The sequence below is a fragment of the Balaenoptera physalus genome (assembly GCF_965194825.1).
Source record: "Balaenoptera physalus genome assembly, chromosome: 1".
NCBI classification, from domain to species: domain Eukaryota; kingdom Metazoa; phylum Chordata; class Mammalia; order Artiodactyla; family Balaenopteridae; genus Balaenoptera; species Balaenoptera physalus.
In genome coordinates, this window is record NC_138882.1 from 94,956,370 (window position 1) to 94,975,809 (window position 19,440).

Below are 19,440 nucleotides of genomic sequence, written 5' to 3' on the forward strand. Positions count from 1 at the left end.
AAAATTTAAAAATTAAAGAAAGTAAAAAAGAGAAAACATTCAAAACATTTCATTTCATATTCAGTAGCCTGTGAGGTATAGTATTCCGAAATGAATGTATATTTTTAGGATATTGATTAAAGATTTTGTTTGTAACAAAAAAAAGAAAGAAAGAAAAAGATATTGTGGGGCAGTGGGGTCTTTGAGCATTTTCCCCATAGGTCAACTCTCAGTCTCATGGGGGCTGACTCACCTCTTTGGTCAAGTGTTTCTTCTGATTGGCCAGAAACCTCCCAGAAGCTACAATCAGTGACTTTTTTTTCTCAGAAAGCTGAGGCCATAAATAAAGACCATCTTCCACCATCATAGCAAAGTGCTTGCAAATATTTAACACTGAGTATATATTTTTGATGAATGCGTGGTAAATTAAATAAACTGAGTTAAGAATAAATAAATAAAGAAATACTTATATTTGATGAAGGTGAAAAGGACTTCACTATTCACAAAGCAAGCCCATGGAATTGTAGAGGCAGAGTGAGATTAGAAAGATGATAGTAGTCTCATGAAAAGAGAACTTTAGTCTAGTTGTAATTCTATCACTGACTAGATTCATGTTCTTGGATGCTGCACTGATCTCTGGAATTGTCATATTTTTATCTGGACATGGATAACACAAAACAGTATACACCTCTACCTTTGAGGACTGGGTCCTAGAGAACACAAAGAAAGATCTTCCTGCGGAAACCATCCTTTGCTGCTACTCACAAAAGCATTCATTCATTCAAGCAACAAATGTATATGATGTGCCTATTATATGTGCCAGACATTATTCTAGATGTTGAAAACAACTATTCTGGGTGTCAGAGATAAACAAGAAAGACCAGTCCAGACTTACATTCTATGGTGGCAGGTAAATATATAAGTATATGAAAATAACCAGATAGCAACACATAAAGAGAAATGAAGAAAGCGTGATGTAATAGAAAATGACTGAGTGGTCTCTTCAAGTTGGGTGGTCAGGTAAGACCTCTCTGAGGAAGTGACATTTAAGTTGAGATCTGAATGACAAGCAGGAGACAGATACATAAAAATCAGGGGCACAAGGGAGCTATAGACACCCTGAGGCGTGTTTAAGAAACAGAGTATACCAGAGTAGCTGGAGCTTCATGGGTGATGGGAGACTGATGTGAATTGAGGGTCAGGTAAGGAAGCCTTGTAGGAGGTTGAATTTTAATCAAAAAGCCATTGAAGAGCTTTGAGTAGAGAGCTGCATATCTGATTTGTGTATGGAAAATGGAGAAGGAGTTTGAGGGCAAGAGTAATAAAAAGAGTAGCAAAGAGACTACTGCAGTAATCTTGGTGAGAGATAGAAGGATTAGGGTAGCAGCAGAGAAGAAAGAAGTGGACTGATTTTGTAGTATTTTTCAATAGGATTTCCAATGGATGAGATCTTGGCTTTGGCTAGTGGCTAGATGCTGGGACAATTTACAGAAATGGGAAAGATTATGGAAGTAGCAGATTTTGTGGTAAAACTCAGAAGATCTATTTTGATCTCATCAAGTTGGAGAAGACTATCAGATATCCAACGGAGGTGTTGAGTAGACAGCTGGAAATGAGTCCAGAATTTTGATCGAGTTCAGGTTTTCAGGGCACAAGTCTAATTTGGCAGGACATGGATGTGAGTCAGTGTAATCTGTTATTAACTCTTTTCATTAAGTTGTCAAATGATAAAATGAATGAGTAGTTGTAAGGAGAGTAAAGAACACTAACTCAGCCTCATAAGACCAGAATCATCTGCCACTAACTGAGCGAGTCGCTTCCCCGCCTCCAATCTTCACTGTGCTTGTCTGTCAAATAGAGTTAGTGGTGATACCTACCAAGAGGAGTTGTTCTGAGGATCAAAGGAGCCAACATTTGCAGAAGTGCCTAGTATGGTACCTAGCACAACGGAGGCCTCTTTCAGTAAATGGCTGTCTGCTCTATTCAATCTGTAAGGCCTTCTAGAAGAAGGCAAAGAAAAATATGGGGATCACCCTCTAAAGGAATCTTCTCCACACCTCACAGATCTTTTTGTTGACAGTGTTGGTAAAGGCAAAATCTACACTCTACAGAGCCCTCACTTGAACCTAAAATTGGCTGCTTCTGGAAAAAAATGGTGATGAATTTCTTGACAGCCATGCTATTTGTCAGCCAATAACATATTTTTTCACACATAATTAGACTTAAACCAAGTGAGTGACAGTAAAAAAAAAAAAATGCATTCTACAAATATTATTACTACTTCTGAACATTACTTTAGTTTTCTCTCTCTCTCCCTCCCTCTCTCTCTCTCTCCTTTTTTTTTTTTTTTTCCTTAAGTGCCTGCAAGGAACCTATTTTGGGGGCTGACTTGGTTGTTTTCCTGGCTGTCCTCCAGGGAGGTTTGTAGCAAGGGTTGCTCAAGCTGCAGATAGTGGTTTTGTGGGCTATTTGTTGCTGCTTTTAAGAGCCCAGAAAACCTCTCATTCCCATGTGTTCCTAGTTCACAGAGGAGGTGCTGGACTCCTGACCACTAACAACGAGCGCAGAGCCTCTGAAATCAAAGGGTTGGAGAGGGAAGGGGGGAAGGGCTATTACTTAATTCCATGGTCATCTGTTCCCTTCTCTGGACAGTGGCAACTCTGCACTGGACCTGCTCCAGGATCCTGGTGGGAAAATCTGTAGATGACTACCACAGCAAACAGCATCCTTGGGGAATGTTCTTGTCATGTTTCTGTCATAAAGGGGCTATCTGCACTCAAGGGGTTTCCACAGAGGACACCAGCCCAGCATGGTGTGTCACAAAGAGGCCACGGGGCACGGGCCTGCTGTGAACCACCCAGGCCTCTGCACAGGAGGTGGGGGCAGGGCTACCGCATGAAGGCCAGTGGCACAGCAGGACTGGACAAGCAGAGATGGTTAACTGGCCAGCTCAAGTGGGTCTTAATTCTGGGTGAATAAATTAAGCCTTGACATGTCACAGATATGGCTGTGCCTGGAAGCACCGGTACCAGCTTCTACTCTGAATTTGTTGGAAAGGATAACCTCCCTGGAGCTTCCGCCTGAGTGGAGAGAAGTATCCCTGCACTCTTTAGGAAAAAGTCAAGTTAGGCCAGACAGTGGGCATCTCCTGGTGGCAGCAAGTGGGCAGGAATCGGCAGGAAGCAAACCAAGGCCAAGAGTCATGTGAGCTGCCTCCTGGTAAAGCACGTCCCTCTCACAGTCCCCTTGCTTTACCAACTTCCTGTCAAGAAGCCAGCCGTACTGCCTGTCCTGTCTGGGCAGTCCTGTGAATGACAGAGGTCCTGACCCAGTCACATGCAGGAAGGAAAGGAATTCCTCCCTCCAGAATTCCTCCCTTACCACCTTTCTGCATACTGTGCTTAACCCTGGACAAGCCTCCCTGGACTCAGGGAATGTCTGTCAGGCACCAGAGCACAGTGGAAAGGGGGATCTGCATCCCGGGACTGGACCTGACACTGTGTTTCTCTGAACAAACTTCATTCAGTTATTCAATGCATATAGACTGAGCTTCGTGAAAGTACCAGAGAGTTCCTAGACACAGCAATCCAAAGGCAGTCTGCCCTCAGGTTTATGGGGTAATGAAGCACACAGGTAAGTACACCTCTCTGAGCCTCAGATTCCAATCTATGAAGTGTGGGTAATGGCAACAATATGGAAACATCATATATGACCATCAGCATATGAGCACATCACTAGATTGTGGTATAAGTGTGAGAATTCTATAGAGCAGTGAAAGGGGATGAACTAGAACTGCATTTATCAATATAGATAAGTAAGTGAAAAAAGCAAATTGAAGGATAGATTAGCAGGATTATTCATATAAAGTTGTAAAATATGCAAAGCAATAATAAATTATGGATACATATCTTTGTAATAAAGGCAAGAAATTATGCATGGGAATGATATGCCAAATTTGGAAAAACAGTTCTCTTTGGGGAGAAAGGGAGAGGGACTGGAACGCACGCTCAGGAGTTTGCCAGAAGAGATGCTCAGGAGTTTTCATCTAACCCGAAATGCTTTACTTTTCAGGGAGCTAGAGGGTACACAGGTGTCTGTTATATTATTTCTATTTTTGGTATGCCCGAAATATATCGAAATAAAAGTTTAGTGCTACATTGAACTTGCAAAGATAATTAGTTCTTTAATCCTTATAATCAGTCAATTGTACAGTAGTATGAATAACCCAAACAACAGATAACCCTAAGCATATCTATTTAGGCCTGGAACATGCCATTTGATTTCTGAGGAAGGGTAGATAAAAGGTTGACTTTCCAATTATTATTGATAATTACTATTATCAACATTTACTGAGTGCTTACTATGGGCCAGGCATATAATACATAGTCACTAAGGATTTTACATGCATTATTACCATTTTAAGTGAAGTTGCTGAAGCTCAGAGAAGTCACCAACCTCACATGACCATAAGTAGGGAGTTCATTATTCAAACCCAGGTCCCTTTGCCTGAGTATTCAGCAGGGAGAAGCTGTAACGAGGAAGTAAACTCCTGGGCAACTCAGCACTCTTCCTGATTCAGTGCCTGACGCCAGGCAGGCCCCTCACCTACACCCTGTATCTCAGCTTTCTCTCACTGGCTAGAATTTGAGGATAGTAAACAATAGCTTCCACCTTGAATGGACTTTGTAATTGAAAATGGTGGACAAGTAAATGGTGGCTGGATGGTGCATGAATGGGGGATAGATGGTAAATAAATGGATGGTTGCTAGGTGGATGGATAATGGGTTGTGTCCTGTGGAAGTGTAGATAGAAGGTGGAGGGTGGATAGAATGAATGGATGGATTCTGGATGGATAGATGATGATTAGGTGATAAATGGGTGGATGATGGGTAAATGACAGATAGCTACATTTTCGAAAATGGATTCACAGCAGGTGAATGGTGGATGGGTAGACGGTGGAGAGATAGTGGATGGGTGGTAGGTGATGAGTGATGGTAAATGGATGGTTTAATGTATCATGGAGGAAGACGGATAGATGGCAAGTGAATGGTGAATGGATAATGAATGAAGATGGATATTGAATGGATAGTAAATGGGTAATGAATGAAGATGGATATTGAATGGATAGTGAATAGGGGATGGAGGGGTAGAAAATGTGCAGATCTCTCTGGGGCCTTGGACTGGATAAGTGTCACACAGTTACATACAGTGAGATTAAATGAAAGTCTCCTGCATTGTCCCCACCTTGGTGCCACTCTTGTAACTCTCATGGTTGCCCCTTTTCTCAGCTTGACTCTCCCTGTTGACATTTCTACCATCAGCTGTGTGAAAGTGAGGTTAAGTTCAAAAATGACTTCTTAATTAGTCCATTACATTCCAGATCTAAAATACTTTTTTGCTTTTTATTATTTATTTACACTTAATTTCATAGATAACACATAAATACATTTTTATGAAAATAAGGCCAAGTTCTCCATTAAACACTACACATAAGCCTCAAATGTCAGGCTCACCTCCCCAGAGATAAGAGTTTCCAGTTTGGTGACTATCCCAGTCTTTCTCAAGTCATTCACACAAACCTGTATGTTCCTATACAGTGTGGGGGCATTTATAAAAATTGTATCATGCTATATCCATCAGTCTAGAGCTTGGTTTTTCTTTTATTATCTTTTTATTTTTAGCAAAGTTATACAAGCACATAATTTAGAGTCAACTAGATCAATCAAGTTTATTAAGTCAAAACAATGGTCCTCTGCCTCCCTGTCCCATTTCTTTCTTCCCACAGGCAACCACTTGCAATTCCTCTGGATGATTCTTTTGGTATTGACTTCCTACCTCTTAATAACATGCTTGCTACTGTTGTTTGTTTGTTTGTTTTAGGAATTATCAATTACTTTCGCACAGTAGAAGGAGAAATTTGGCTCTCTTTCCTCCTTCCCACCTCATTCTCCCCCATGTATTCTTCCCATGATTTCACTCTCGCAATATACTTACAGCACAATTTTGACTAGATCAGTATTTGGGAAACATGATGGTGACTATTCTGGAATTCACAGCTGAGTTTTGTAGTAAGCTATAATTAAATTCCTTCCCCACACAACTTTTTGTTTTCTCTGTATTTAATAATTATCTTTTTTCCATTTTCTTTATTTCCTAAGTAACTATGATTAATTCAACAAATTCATTGCCAATTGTTTAAATTTTTTTCTCAATATATTCAGATAGTTCAGGTAGTCTGTTGATTACATCTTCTTGAAGAAGCCTCCCCTGGAATCTTCTCACCTGCTTCTGTTCTCCTTGTGTGCCAGGTGCCCAGCTCACATCATGGGATCTCCCTCCATAGTAGTCCTAAGAACTCTCTTCACCTCTTTCCTGCATTGGATCTCCTGTGTCTTGTATCTTTTTTCTTCCTCTTGCTTCTCTCTCAATTTAATGGAGTACATTATCTATCCAGCAGCTTCCAGAGAAGGGGTACATGGAAAGTAAATTATTTGATACATCGTCGTCTGAAATGGCTTTATTCTACACTGACCCTTGATTGATAGTTTGGCTAGGTATAGAATTCTAAGTTATAAATCACTAACTTTGAAATTTTTGGAAGCATTACTCCACTGTGTTCTAGTTTCCAGTATTACCACTAAGAAGTGCAAGGCCATTTTGCTTCCTGATCCTTTGTATATGACCAGTGGTGAGGGATCTTCTTTTTGTTTCCAGTTATTGGTGTGCAAAACACCAAGTATTGCATGCACTCCTCTAGGTCTTCCAGCCTTTCTAGCCTTGAGTACAGTTAGACCAGGGCCATATGACTAGTTCTGGCCAATGGCCTGAGAGCAGAAGTGACACATGTCACCTCCAGGCTACAAGCCAGTATGCCTCCTCCAACCCTAATTTCCCTTCCCACAACTACCTCAGGAGACCCACAATCCAGGTGACATATTTATAAGGTGGAGTTGGACCTCCTGAAGTACATCAGGCTTTGCATAAGTGACAAACTTTGGTTTTGTTAAACCACTAAGATTTTTGAGGGTTGTCTGCTGGGGGGGGTTCCAGCATTAATTTCCCTGACAAATATATCAATATTCTGAAATTTCACAGGGATATGCCTTGATGTGATTCTATTTTTAACCATTATACAAGTTAGTAACTGGGTCCTGAAGACGCATAGCCTTCAGTTCTGGGAAATTCTATTTCACTGATAACTTCCTCACCTTGGTCTTCTCTGGCTTTTTTCTTGAATTCCAATTATTCAGTTATAGAACCTCCTGGATGGGTCCTCCAATTTCACATCTTTTCACTTCTATCTTTCATCTCTGGATTTTTGCTATACTTTCTGAAAGTTTTCTTCAACTTTATTCCAACATTTCTATTGAATTTTTAATTTCTGCCATTATATTCTAAACTTTCAAGAGCTCTCTGAACATAAAAGTCCAGACTCTTTTACAAATTTGGCATATCATTCCCATGCATAATCTCTTGCCTTTATTACAAAGATATGTATCCATAATTCATTATTGCATTGCATATTTTACAACTTTATATGAATAACCCTACAAATGTATCCTTCTTCAATTTGCTTTTTTCACTTAACTTATTTATCTATATTGATAAGTGTAGTTCTAATTCATCCACTTTCACTGCTCTATAGAATTCTCACACTTATACCACAATCTAGTGATGTGCTCATATGTTGATGGTCATTTATGATGTTTCCATATTATTGCTATTACCCATACTTCATAAATAGGAATCTGAGACTCAGAGAGGTGTACTTACCTGTGTGCTTCATTACCCCATAAACCTGAGGGCAGACTGCCTTTGGATTGCTGCATCTAAGAACTCTTTGGTACTTGCATGAAGCTCAATCTATATCTGTTGAATAACTGAACCACGGTGTCAGGTCCAGTCCCGGGATGTAGATCCCCCTCTCCATTGTGCCCTGGTGCCTGACAGACATTCCCTGAGGCCAGGGAGGCTCATCCAGTGTTACGCACAGTGTAGAAACGTGGTAAGGTGAGGAATTCTGAAAGAGAACTTTAAAAAACTCCATCAGTGATGTGTATTTGTGTCTCCCTTTAGTTCTGTCAGTTTTTGCTTCATAAATATAAAAGCTCTGCTATTAAGTGAATACTCATTTGTGATTGTTATGTTTTCCTGATAAATTCATTATGAAACCCCCACATTACATCATTATGAAATGGCTCTCTTTTCTCTATTCATACAACTTGCCTCAGAGTATATTTGCATATCTTTCTTTGTTAAAATATATATTAGAATGCTTGTCTTTTTATTGTAGAATTATAAGAATTCCTTATATATTCCACATAGAAGTCCTCTGTCAGATACATGTAAGACAAACATTATCTCCCAGTATAGGGCCTGACATTTTCATTTTCTTAATGGTAACAAAGAGCAAAAGTTTTTAATGTTTATGGAAAACAATTTTTAGCGGAACAGACTAAAGAAAAAAGAATGAAAAGAAATGAAGACAGCCTAAGAGACCTCTGGGACAACATTAAATGCAACAACATTCGCATTATAGGGGTCCCAGAAGAAGAAGAGAGAGAGAAAGGACCAGAGAAAATATTTGAAGAGATTATAGTCGAAAACTTCACTAACATGGGAAAGGAAATAGCCACCCAAGTCCAGGAAGCGCAGAGTCCCATACAGGATAAACCCAAGAAGAAACACACAGAGACACATAGTAATCAAATTGGCAAAAATTAAAGACAAAGAAAAATTATTGAAAGCAGCAAGGGAAAAACGACAAATAACATACAAGGGAACTCCCATAAGGTTAACAGCTGATTTCTCAGCAGAAACTCTACAAGCCAGAAGGGAGTGGCATGATATACTTAAAGTGATGAAAGGGAAGAACCTACAATCAAGATTACTCTACCCGGCAAGGATCTCATTTAGATTCGATGGAGAAATCAAAAGCTTTACAGACAAGCAAAAGCTAAGAGAATTCAGCACCACCAAACCAGCTCTACAACAAATGCTAAAGGAACTTCTCTAAGTGGGAAACACAAGAGAAGAAAGGACTTACAAAAACAAACCCAAAACAATTAAGAAAATGGTCATAGGAACATACTTATCGATAATTACCTTAGACGTGAATGGATTAAATGCTCCAACCAAAAGACACAGGCTTGCTGAATGGATACAAAAACAATACCCATATATATGCTGTATACAAGAGTCCCACTTTAGACCTAGGGACACATTCAGACTGAAAGTGAGGGGATGGAAAAAGATATTCCATGCAAATGGAAGTCAAAAGAAAGCTGGAGTAGCTATACTCATATCAGATAAAATAGACTTCAAAATAAAGAATGTTACAAGAGACAAGGAAGGACACTACATAATGATCAAGGGATCAATCCAAGAAGAAGATATAACAATGATAAATATATATGCACACAACATAGGACCACCTCAATACATAAAGCAACTGCTGACAGCTATAAAAGAGGAAATCGACAGTAACACAATAATAGTGGGGACTTTAACACCTCACTTACACCAATGGACAGATCATCCAAAATGAAAATAAATAAGGAAACAGAAGCTTTAAATGACACAATAGACCAGATAGATTTAATTGATATTTATAGGACATTCCATCCAAAAAAAGCAGATTACACGTTCTTCTCAAGTGTGCATGGAACATTCTCCAGGATAGATCACATCTTGGGTCACAAATCAAGCCTCAGTAAATTTAAGAAAATTGAAATCACATCAAGCATCTTTTCTGACCACAACGCTATGGGATTAGAAATGAATTACAGGGAAAAAACCATAAAAAACACAAACATATGGAGGCTAAACAATATGTTACTAAATAACCAAGAGATCACCGAAGAAATCAAAGAGGAAATCAAAAAATACCTAGAGACAAATGACAATGAAAACACGACGACCCAAAACCTACGGGATGCAGCAAAAGCAGTTCTAAGAGGGAAGTTTATAGCTAGAGAAAGAAGAAGAAACAAACCCAAAGTTAGCAGAAGGAAAGAAATCATAAAGATCAGAGCAGAAATAAATGAAATAGAAACAAGGAAAACAATAGCAAAGATCAATAAAACTAAAAGTTGGTTCTTTGAGAAGATAAACAAAATTGATAAGCCATTAGCCAGACTCATCAAGAAAAAGAGGGAGAGGACTCAAATCAATAAAATCAGAAATGAAAAAGGAGAACTTACAACAGACACCGCAGAAATACAAAGTATCCTAAGAGACTACTACAAGCAACTTTATGCCAATAAAATGGACAACCTGGAAGAAATGGACAAATTCTTAGCAAGGTATAACCTTCTAAGACTGAACCAGGAAGAAACAGAAAATATGAACAGACCAATCACAAGTAATGAAATTGAAACTGTGATTAAAAATTTTCCAACAAACAAAAGTCCAGGACCAGATGGCTTCACAGGTGAATTCTATCAAACATTTAGAGAAGAGCTAACACCTATCCTTCTCAAACTCTTCCAAAAAATTGCAGAGGAAGGAACACTCCCAAACTCATTCTATGAGGCCACCATCACCCTGATACCAAAACCAGACAAAGACACTACAAAAAAAGAAAATTCCGGACCCATATCACTGATGAATATAGATGCAAAAATCCTCAACAAAATACTAGCAAACAGAATCCCAACAACACATTAAAAGGATCATACACCACAATCAAGTGGGATTTATCCCAGGGATGCAAGGATTCTTCAATATATGCAAATCAATCAATGTGATACACCATATTAACAAATTGAAGAATAAAAACCATATGATCATCTCAATAGATGCAGAAAAAGCTTTTGACAAAATTCAACACCCATTTATGATAAAAACTCTCCAGAAAGTGGGCATAGAGGGAACCTAACTTAACATAATAAAGCCCATATATGACAAACCCACAGCAAACATCATTCTCAATGGTGAAAAACTGAAAGCATTTCTTCTAAGATCAGGAATGAGACAAGGATGTCCACTATCACCACTATTATTCAACATAGTTCTGGAACTCCTAGCCACGGCAATCAGAGAAGAAAAATAAATAAAAGGAATGCAAATTGGAAAAGAAGAAGTAAAACTGTCACTGTTTGCAGATGACATGATACTATACATAGAGAATCCTAAAACTGCCACCTGAAAACTGCTAGAGCTAACTATTGAATTTGGTAAAGTTGCAGGATACAAAATTAATGCACAGAAATCTCTTGCATTCCTATACACTAATGATGAAAAATCTGAAAGAGAAAGTATGGAAACACTCCCATTTACCACTGCAACAAAAAGAATAAAATACCTAGGAATAAACCTACCTAGGGAGACAAAAGACCTGTATGCAGAAAACTATAAGATACTGATGAAAAAAAAAAAAAAGACACTGATGAAAGAAATTAAAGATGATACCAACAGATGGAGAGATACACCATGTTCTTGGATTGGAAGAATCAACATTGTGAAAACGACTATACTACCCAAAGCAATCTACAGATTCAATGCAATCCCTATCAAATTACCAATGGCATTTTTTTTTTAAGTTTTGATGAAAATTCATAATAATGCAGTTGACAAGAAAATTAGTTATTTCTGAGATATACATTTTAAAGCAATAACTAGGATTATTACTTATAACATTATATCAGAACATATAAGATTTTTAGAAATTTCATGTAATATCCGAAACATTTATATTAACATATTTCCATATATATTTCCATACAAATACAAATATAAGACTTTTAGAAATTTCATGTAATGTCTGAAACATTTATATTAACATATTTCCATACAAATAACCCAATGAAAGTTTAGTATTAGTTGTTTTGTTTGTTTGTTTTTTTATACTGCAGGTTCTTATTAGGCATCAATTTTATACACATCAGTGTATACATGTCAATCCCAATCTCCCAATTCAGCACACCACCATCCCCACCCCACCGCAGTTTTCCCCCCTTGGTGTCCATATGTCCATTCTCTACATCTGTGTCTCAACTTCTGCCCTGCAAACTGGCTCATCTGTACCATTTTTCTAGGTTCCAAATACATGCATTAATATACGATATTTGTTTTTCTCTTTCTGACTTACTTCACTCTGTATGACAGTCTCTACATCCATCCATTTCTCAACAAATGACTCAATTTCGTTCCTTTTTATGGCTGAGTAATATTCCATTGTATATATGTACCACATCTTCTTTATCCATTCGTCTGTTGAGGGGCATTTAGGTTGCTTCCATGACCTGGCTATGGTAAATAGTGCTGCAATGAACATTCGGGTGCAAGTGTCTTTTGGAATTACGGTTTTCTCTGGGTATATGCCCAGTAGTGGGATTGCTGGGTCAGATGGTAATTCTATTTTTAGTTTTTCAAGGAACCTCCATATTGCTCTCCATACTGGCTGTATCAATTTACATTCCCACCAACAGTGCAACAGGGTTCCCTTTTCTCCACACCCTCTCCAGCATTTGTTGTTTGTAGATTTTCTGATGATGCCCATTCTAACAGGAGTGAGGTGATATCTCACTGTAGTTTTGATTTGCATTTCTCTAATAATTAGTGATGTTGAGCATCTTTTCATGTGCTTCGTGGCCATCTGTATGTCTTCTTTGGAGAAATGTCTATTTAGGTCTTCTGCCCATTTTTGGATTGGGGTGTTTGTTTCTTTAATATTGAGCTGTTTATATACTTTGGAGATTAATCCTTTGTCCGTTGATTCGTTTGCAAATATGTTCTCCCATTCTGAGGGTTGTCTTTTTGTCTTGTTTATGGTTTCCTTTGTTGTGCAAAAGCTTTGAAGTTTCATTAGGTCCCATTGGTTTATTTTTGTTTTTATTTCCATTACTCTAGGAGGTGATTAAGAAAGATCTTGCTGTGGTTTATGTCAAAGAGTGTTCTTCCTATGTTTTCCTCTAAGAGTTTTATAGTGTCCAGTCTTATATTTAGGTCTCTAATCCATTTTGAGTTTATTTTTGTGTATGGTGTTAGGGAGTATTCTAATTTCATTCATTTACATGTAGCTGTCCAGTTTTCCCAGCACCACTTATTGAAGAGACTGTCTTTTCTCCATTGTATATCTTTGCCTCCTTTGTCATAGATTAGTTGACCACAGGTGCATGGGTTAATCTCTGGGCTTTCTATCTTGTTCCACTGATCTATGTTTCTGTTTTTGTGCCAGTACCATATTGTCTTGATTACTGTAACTTTGTATTATAGTCTGAAGTCAGGGAGTCTGATTCCTCCAGCTCCATTCTTTTCCCTCAAGACTGCTTTGGCTATTTGGGGTCTTTTGTGTCTCCATACAAATTTTAAGATGATTTGTTCTAGCTCCGTAAAAAATGCCATTGGTAATTTGATAGGGATTGCATTGAATCTGTAGATTGCTTTGGGTAGTATACTCATTTTCACAATGTTGATTCTTCCAGTCCAAGAACATGGTATATCTCTCCATCTGTTGGTATCATCTTTAATTTCTTTCATCAGTGTCTTATAGTTTTCTGCATACAGGTCTTTTGTCTCCCTAGGTAGGTTTATTCCTAGGTATTTTATTCTTTTTGTTGCAATGGTAAATGGGAGTGCTTCCATAATTTCTCTTTCAGATTTTTCATCATTAGTGTATAGGAATGCAAGACATTTCTGTGCATTAATTTTGTATCCTGCAACTTTACCATATTCACTAATTAGCTCTAGCAGTTTTCAGGTGGCAGTTTTAGGATTCTCTATGTAGAGTATCATGTCATCTGCAAACAGTGACAGTTTTACTTCTTCTTTTCCAATTTGTATTCCTTTTATTTCTTTTTCTTCTCTGATTGCCATGGCTAGGACTTCCAGAACTATGTTGAATAGTAGTGGTGAGAGTGGACATCCTTGTCTCGTTCCTGACCTTAGAGGAAATGCTTTCAGTTTTTCACCATTGAGAATGATGTTTGCTGTGGGTTTGTCATATATGGCCTTTATTATGTTGAGGTAGGTTCCATCTATGCCCACTTTCTGGAGAGTTTTTATCATAAATGGGTGTTGAATTTTGTCAAAAGCTTTTACTGCATCTATTGAGATGATCATATGGTTTTTATTCTTCAATTTGTTAATATGGTGTATCACATTGATTGATTTGCGTATATTGAAGAATCCTTGCATCCCTGGGATAAATCCCAGTTGATTGTGGTGTATGATCCTTTTAATGTGTTGTTGGGATTCTGTTTGCTAGTATTTTGTTGAGGATTTTTGCATCTATATTCATCAGTGATATGGGTCTGGAATTTTCTTTTTTTGTAGTGTCTTTGTCTGGTTTTGGTATCAGGGTGATGGTGGCCTCATAGAATGAGTTTGGGAGTGTTCCTTCCTCTGCAATTTTTTGGAAGAGTTTGAGAAGGATAGGTGTTAGCTCTTCTCTAAATGTTTGATAGAATTCACCTGTGAAGCCATCTGGTCCTGGACTTTTGTTTGTTGGAAGATTTTTAATCACAGTTTCAATTTCATTACTTGTGGTTGGTCTGTTCATATTTTCTGTTTCTTCCTGGTTCAGTCTTGCAAGCTTATACCTTTCTAAGAATTTGTCCATTTCTTCCAGGTTGTCCATTTTATTGGCATAAAGTTGCTTGTAGTAGTCTCTTAGGATGCTTTGTATTTCTGCGGTGTCTGTTGTAACTTCTCCTTTTTCATTTCTGATTTTATTGATTTGAGTCCTCTCCCTCTATTTCTTGATGAGTCTGGCTAATGGCTTATCAATTTTGTTTATCTTCTCAAAGAACCAACTTTTAGTTTTATTGATCTTTGCTATTGTTTTCTTTGTTTCTATTTCATTTATTTCTGCTCTGATCTTTATGATTTCTTTCCTTCTGCTAACTTTGGGTTTTGTTTGTTCTTCTTTCTCTAGTTTCTTTCGGTGTAAGGTTAGATTGTTTACTTGAGATTTTTCTTGTTTTTTTAGGTAGGCTTGTATAGCTATAAACTTCCCTCTTAGAACTGCTTTTGCTGCATCCCATAGGTTTTGGGTCGTCGTGTTTTCATTGTCATTTGTCTCTAGGTATTTTTGGATTTCCTCTTTGATTTCTTCAGTGATTTCTTGGTTATTTAGGAACGTATTGTTTAGCCTCCATGTGTTTGTCTTTTTTACGTTTTTTTCCCTGTAATTCATTTCTAATCTCATAGCGTTGTGGTCAGAAAAGATGCTTGATATGATTTCAATTTTCTTAAATTTACTGAGGCTTGATTTGTGACCCAAGATGTGATCTATCCTGGAGAATGTTCCGTGCGCACTTGAGAAGAACGTGTAATCTGCTGGTTTTGGATGGAATGTCCTATAAATATCAATTAAATCTATCTGGTCTATTGTGTCATTTAAAGCTTCTGTTTCCTTATTAATTCTCTGTCTGGATGATCTGTCCATTGGTGTAAGTGAGGTGTTAAAGTCTCCCACTATTATCATGTTACTGTTGATTTCCTCCTTTATAGCTGTCAGCAGTTGCCTTATGTATTGAGGTGCTCCTATGTTGGGTGCATATATATTTATAATTGCTATATTCTTCTCAGATTGATCCCTTGATCATTATGTAGTGTCCTTCCTTGTCTCTTGTAACATTCTTTATTTTAAAGTCTATTTTATCTGATATGAGTATAGCTACTCCAGCTTTCTTTTGATTTCCATTTGCATGGAATATCTTTTTCCATCACCTCACTTTCAGTCTGAATGTGTCCCTAGGTCTAAAGTGGGTCTCTTGTAGACAGCATATATATGGGTCTTGTTTTTGTATCCAATCAGCCAGTCTATGTCTTTTGGTTGGGGCATTTAATCCATTCATGTTTAAGGTAATTATCGATATGTATGTTCCTATGACCATTTTCTTAATTGTTTTGGGTTTGTTTTTGTACGTCCTTTTCTTCTCTTGTGTTTCCCACTTAGAGAAGTTCCTTTAGCATTTGTTGTAGAGCTGGTTTGGTGGTGCTGAATTCTCTTAGCTTTTGCTTGTCTGTAAAGCTTTTGATTTCTCCATCAAATCTAAATGAGATCCTTGCCGGGTAGACTAATCTTGGTTGTAGGTTCTTCCCTTTCATCACTAAGTATATCATGCCACTCCCTTCTGGCTTGCAGAGTTTCTGCTGAGAAATCAGCTGTTAACCTTATGGGAGTTCCCTTGTATGTTATTTGTCGTTTTTCCCTTGCTGCTTTCAATAATTTTTCTTTGTCTTTAATTTTTGCCACTTTGATTACTATGTGTCTTGCCGTGTTTCTCCTTGGGTTTATCTTGTATGGGACTCTCTGCGCTTCCTGGACTTGAGTGGCTATTTCCTTTCCCATGTTAGGGAAGTTTTCAACTATAATCTCTTCAAATATTTTCTCTGGTCCTTTCTCTCTCTCTTCTCCTTCTGGGACCCCTATAATGCGAATGTTGTTGCGTTTAATGTTGTCCCAGAGGTCTCTTAGGCTGTCTTCATTTCTTTTCATTCTTTTTTCTCTAGTCTGTTCCGCAGCAGTGAATTCCACCATTCTGTCTTCCAGGTCACTTATCCGTTCTTCTGCCTCAGTTATTCTGCTATTGATACCTTCTAGTGTAGTTTTCATTTCAGTTATTATATTGGTCTTCTCTGTTTGTTTGTTCTTCAATTCTTCTAGGTCTTTGTTAATCATTTCTTGCATCTTCTCAATCTTTTCCTCCATTCTTATTCCGAGGTCCTGGATCATCTTCACTATCATTATTCTGAATTCTTTTTCTGGAAGGTTGCCTATCTCCACTTCATTTAGTTGTTTTTCTGGGGTTTTTTTCTTGTTCCTTCATCTGGTACATGGCCCTCTGCCTTTTCATCTTGTCTATCTTTCTGTAACTGTGGTTTTTGGTCCACAGGCTGCAGGATTGTAGTTTTTCTTGCTTCTGCTGTCTGCCCTCTGGTGGTTGAGGCTATCTAAGAGGCTTGATGGAAGGCTCTGGACCAATGGCATTTTTTAGGGAACTAGAACAAATCATCTTAAAATTTGTATGGAGACACAGAAGACCCCGAATAGCCAAAGTAGTCTTGAGGGAAAAAAACGGAGCTGGAGGAATCAGACTCCCTGACTTCAGACTATACTACAAAGCTACAGTAATCAAGACAATATGGTACTGGCACAAAAACAGAAACATAGATCAATGGAACAAGATAGAAAGCCCAGAGATAAACCCATGCACCTATGGTCAACTAATCTATGTCAAAGGAGGCAAGGATATACAATGGAGAAAAGACAGTCTTCAATAAGTGGTGCTGGGAAAACAGGGCAGCTACATGTAAAGGAATGAAATTAGAATACTCCCTAACACCATATACAAAAATAAACTCAAAATGGATTTGAGACCTAAATGTAAGACCAGACAGTATAAAACTCTTAGAGGAAAACATAGGAAGAACACTCTTTGACATAAATCACAGCAAGATCTTTCTTGATCCACCTCCTAGAGTAATGGAAATAAAAACAAAAATAAACAAATGGGACCTAATGAAACTTCAAAGCTTTTGCACAGCAAAGGAAACCATAAACAAGACGAAAAGACAACCCTCAGAATGGGAGAAAATATTTGCAAATGAATCAACGGACAAAGGATTAATCTACAAAATATATAAACAGCTCATTCAGCTCAATATTAAAGAAACAAACAACCCAATCCAAAAATGGGCAGAAGACCTAAATAGACATTTCTCCAAAGAAGACATACAGATGGCCAAGAAGCACATGAAAAGATGCTCAACATCACTAATTATTAGAGAAATGCAAATCAAAACTACAATGAGGTAACACCTCACACCGGTTAGAATGGGCATCATCAGAAAATCTACAAACAACAAATGCTGGAGAGTGGGTGGAGAAAAGGGAACCCTCTTGCACTGTTGGTGGGAATGAAATTGATACAGCCACTATGGAGAACAGTATGGAGGTTCCTTTAAAAACTAAAAATAGATTTACCATATGATCCAACAATCCCACTACTGGGCGTATACCCAGAGAAAACCATAATTCAAAAAGACACATGCACCCCAATGTTCATTGCAGCACTATTTACAGTAGCCAGGTCATGGAGGCAACCTAAATGCCCATTGACAGACGAATGGTTAAAGAAGTTGTGGTACATATTTACAATGGAATATTACTCAGCCATAAAACGGAATGAAATTGGCTCATTTGTAGAGACATGGATACATCTAGAGACTGTCATACAGAGTGAAGTAAGTCAGAAAGAGAAAAACAAATATCGTATATTAACGCATGTATGTGGAATCCAGAAAAATGGTACAGATGAGCCGGTTTGCAGGGCAGAAGTTGAGACACAGATGTAGAGAACAGACATATGGACACCAAGGGGGGAAAACTGTGGTAGGGTGGGGATGGTGGTGTGCTGAATTGGGCGATTGGGATTGACATGTATACACTGATGTGTATAAAATTGATGACTAATAAGAACCTGCAGTATAAAAAAAACCAAACAAACAAAACAAGTAATACTAAACTTTCATTGGGTTATTTGTAGGGAAATATGTTAATATAAATGTTTCAGACATTACATGAAATTTCTAAAAATCTTATATGTTTATTACTTTAAAAGGTATATCTCAGAAATAACTAAATTTCCTTGTCAATTGCATTATTATGAACTTTCATCAAATTTTTAACCGTGGTCATTTTTAAGTCTTTTGTCATTTACAGACAGTTCTGGGTGTACTCTGATGCTTTTGCAAATATGTTCCTATAAAAGGGTTTCATCTTCAACGAATTCATGGAAAAGACTCTGACAAGTACATGTTTCTGGTAACTGACTGTACTGCTGAACTGAATGATTAAGCATTTTCAGAACTCTAATGAAAAACTGATGAACTCATAAAAGTGCTAACAAAAGATCAAGATGAAAAAAAAATTAATTACATGGGACTGAGTGAACTGATGAGGACTGATTATAATTTTTGTGACTTTCTGTTTGAACTAAAAAAAAAAATCCCACAAGGACTCAGAGGCAAAGAATATACAAATCAATTTTCACTGCAAAGTAAAGGAGCTGTTACAGTGGAGGATTACTGGACTGAATGTCAATATTATGACATAGCATGAGTGTGTTTCGTGTTTGGTAATTGCAATCATTGTTGCTTTTGTTGTGGTCATCCATTTACAATGCTTGGTGTCAGTATATTTATCTCTTGTAAAAATAAAATATAGTGTGTGTGTGTGGAAAAAAAAATTTTTCATCAGGTTTTTTCCTTTGTCCTATCCACAAATTTTTTTGCTTAACCCAACTTTGCAAAGATATTCTCCTATGTTCTCTTCTAGAAGTTTTATAGTTTTAACCTTTACTCTTAGATCTATGATTCATTTCAAGATAATATTTGCATAAGGAATAAGTCAAGTGCTGAGGTTCATTTTTTCCAAATGGGCAACCAATTGTTTCAACATCATTGTTGAGAAGACTGTACTCTTCCCACTGAATTACCTTGGCACATTTG

General features: G+C 37.6%; 1 long non-coding RNA gene across 1 annotated transcript in view; it reads left to right on the forward strand.

Annotated features, from left to right (window-relative positions):
* LOC309660339 overlaps window positions 1-19,178 on the forward strand; it is a 56,547-nt gene extending 37,369 nt beyond the window's left edge. The window contains exon 2 of the long non-coding RNA XR_014263353.1: window positions 18,552-19,178. This is a non-coding gene — a long non-coding RNA (uncharacterized lncRNA). The remainder of the gene's footprint in view (window positions 1-18,551) is intronic.
* The last annotated feature ends 262 nt before the right edge of the window (window positions 19,179-19,440 follow it).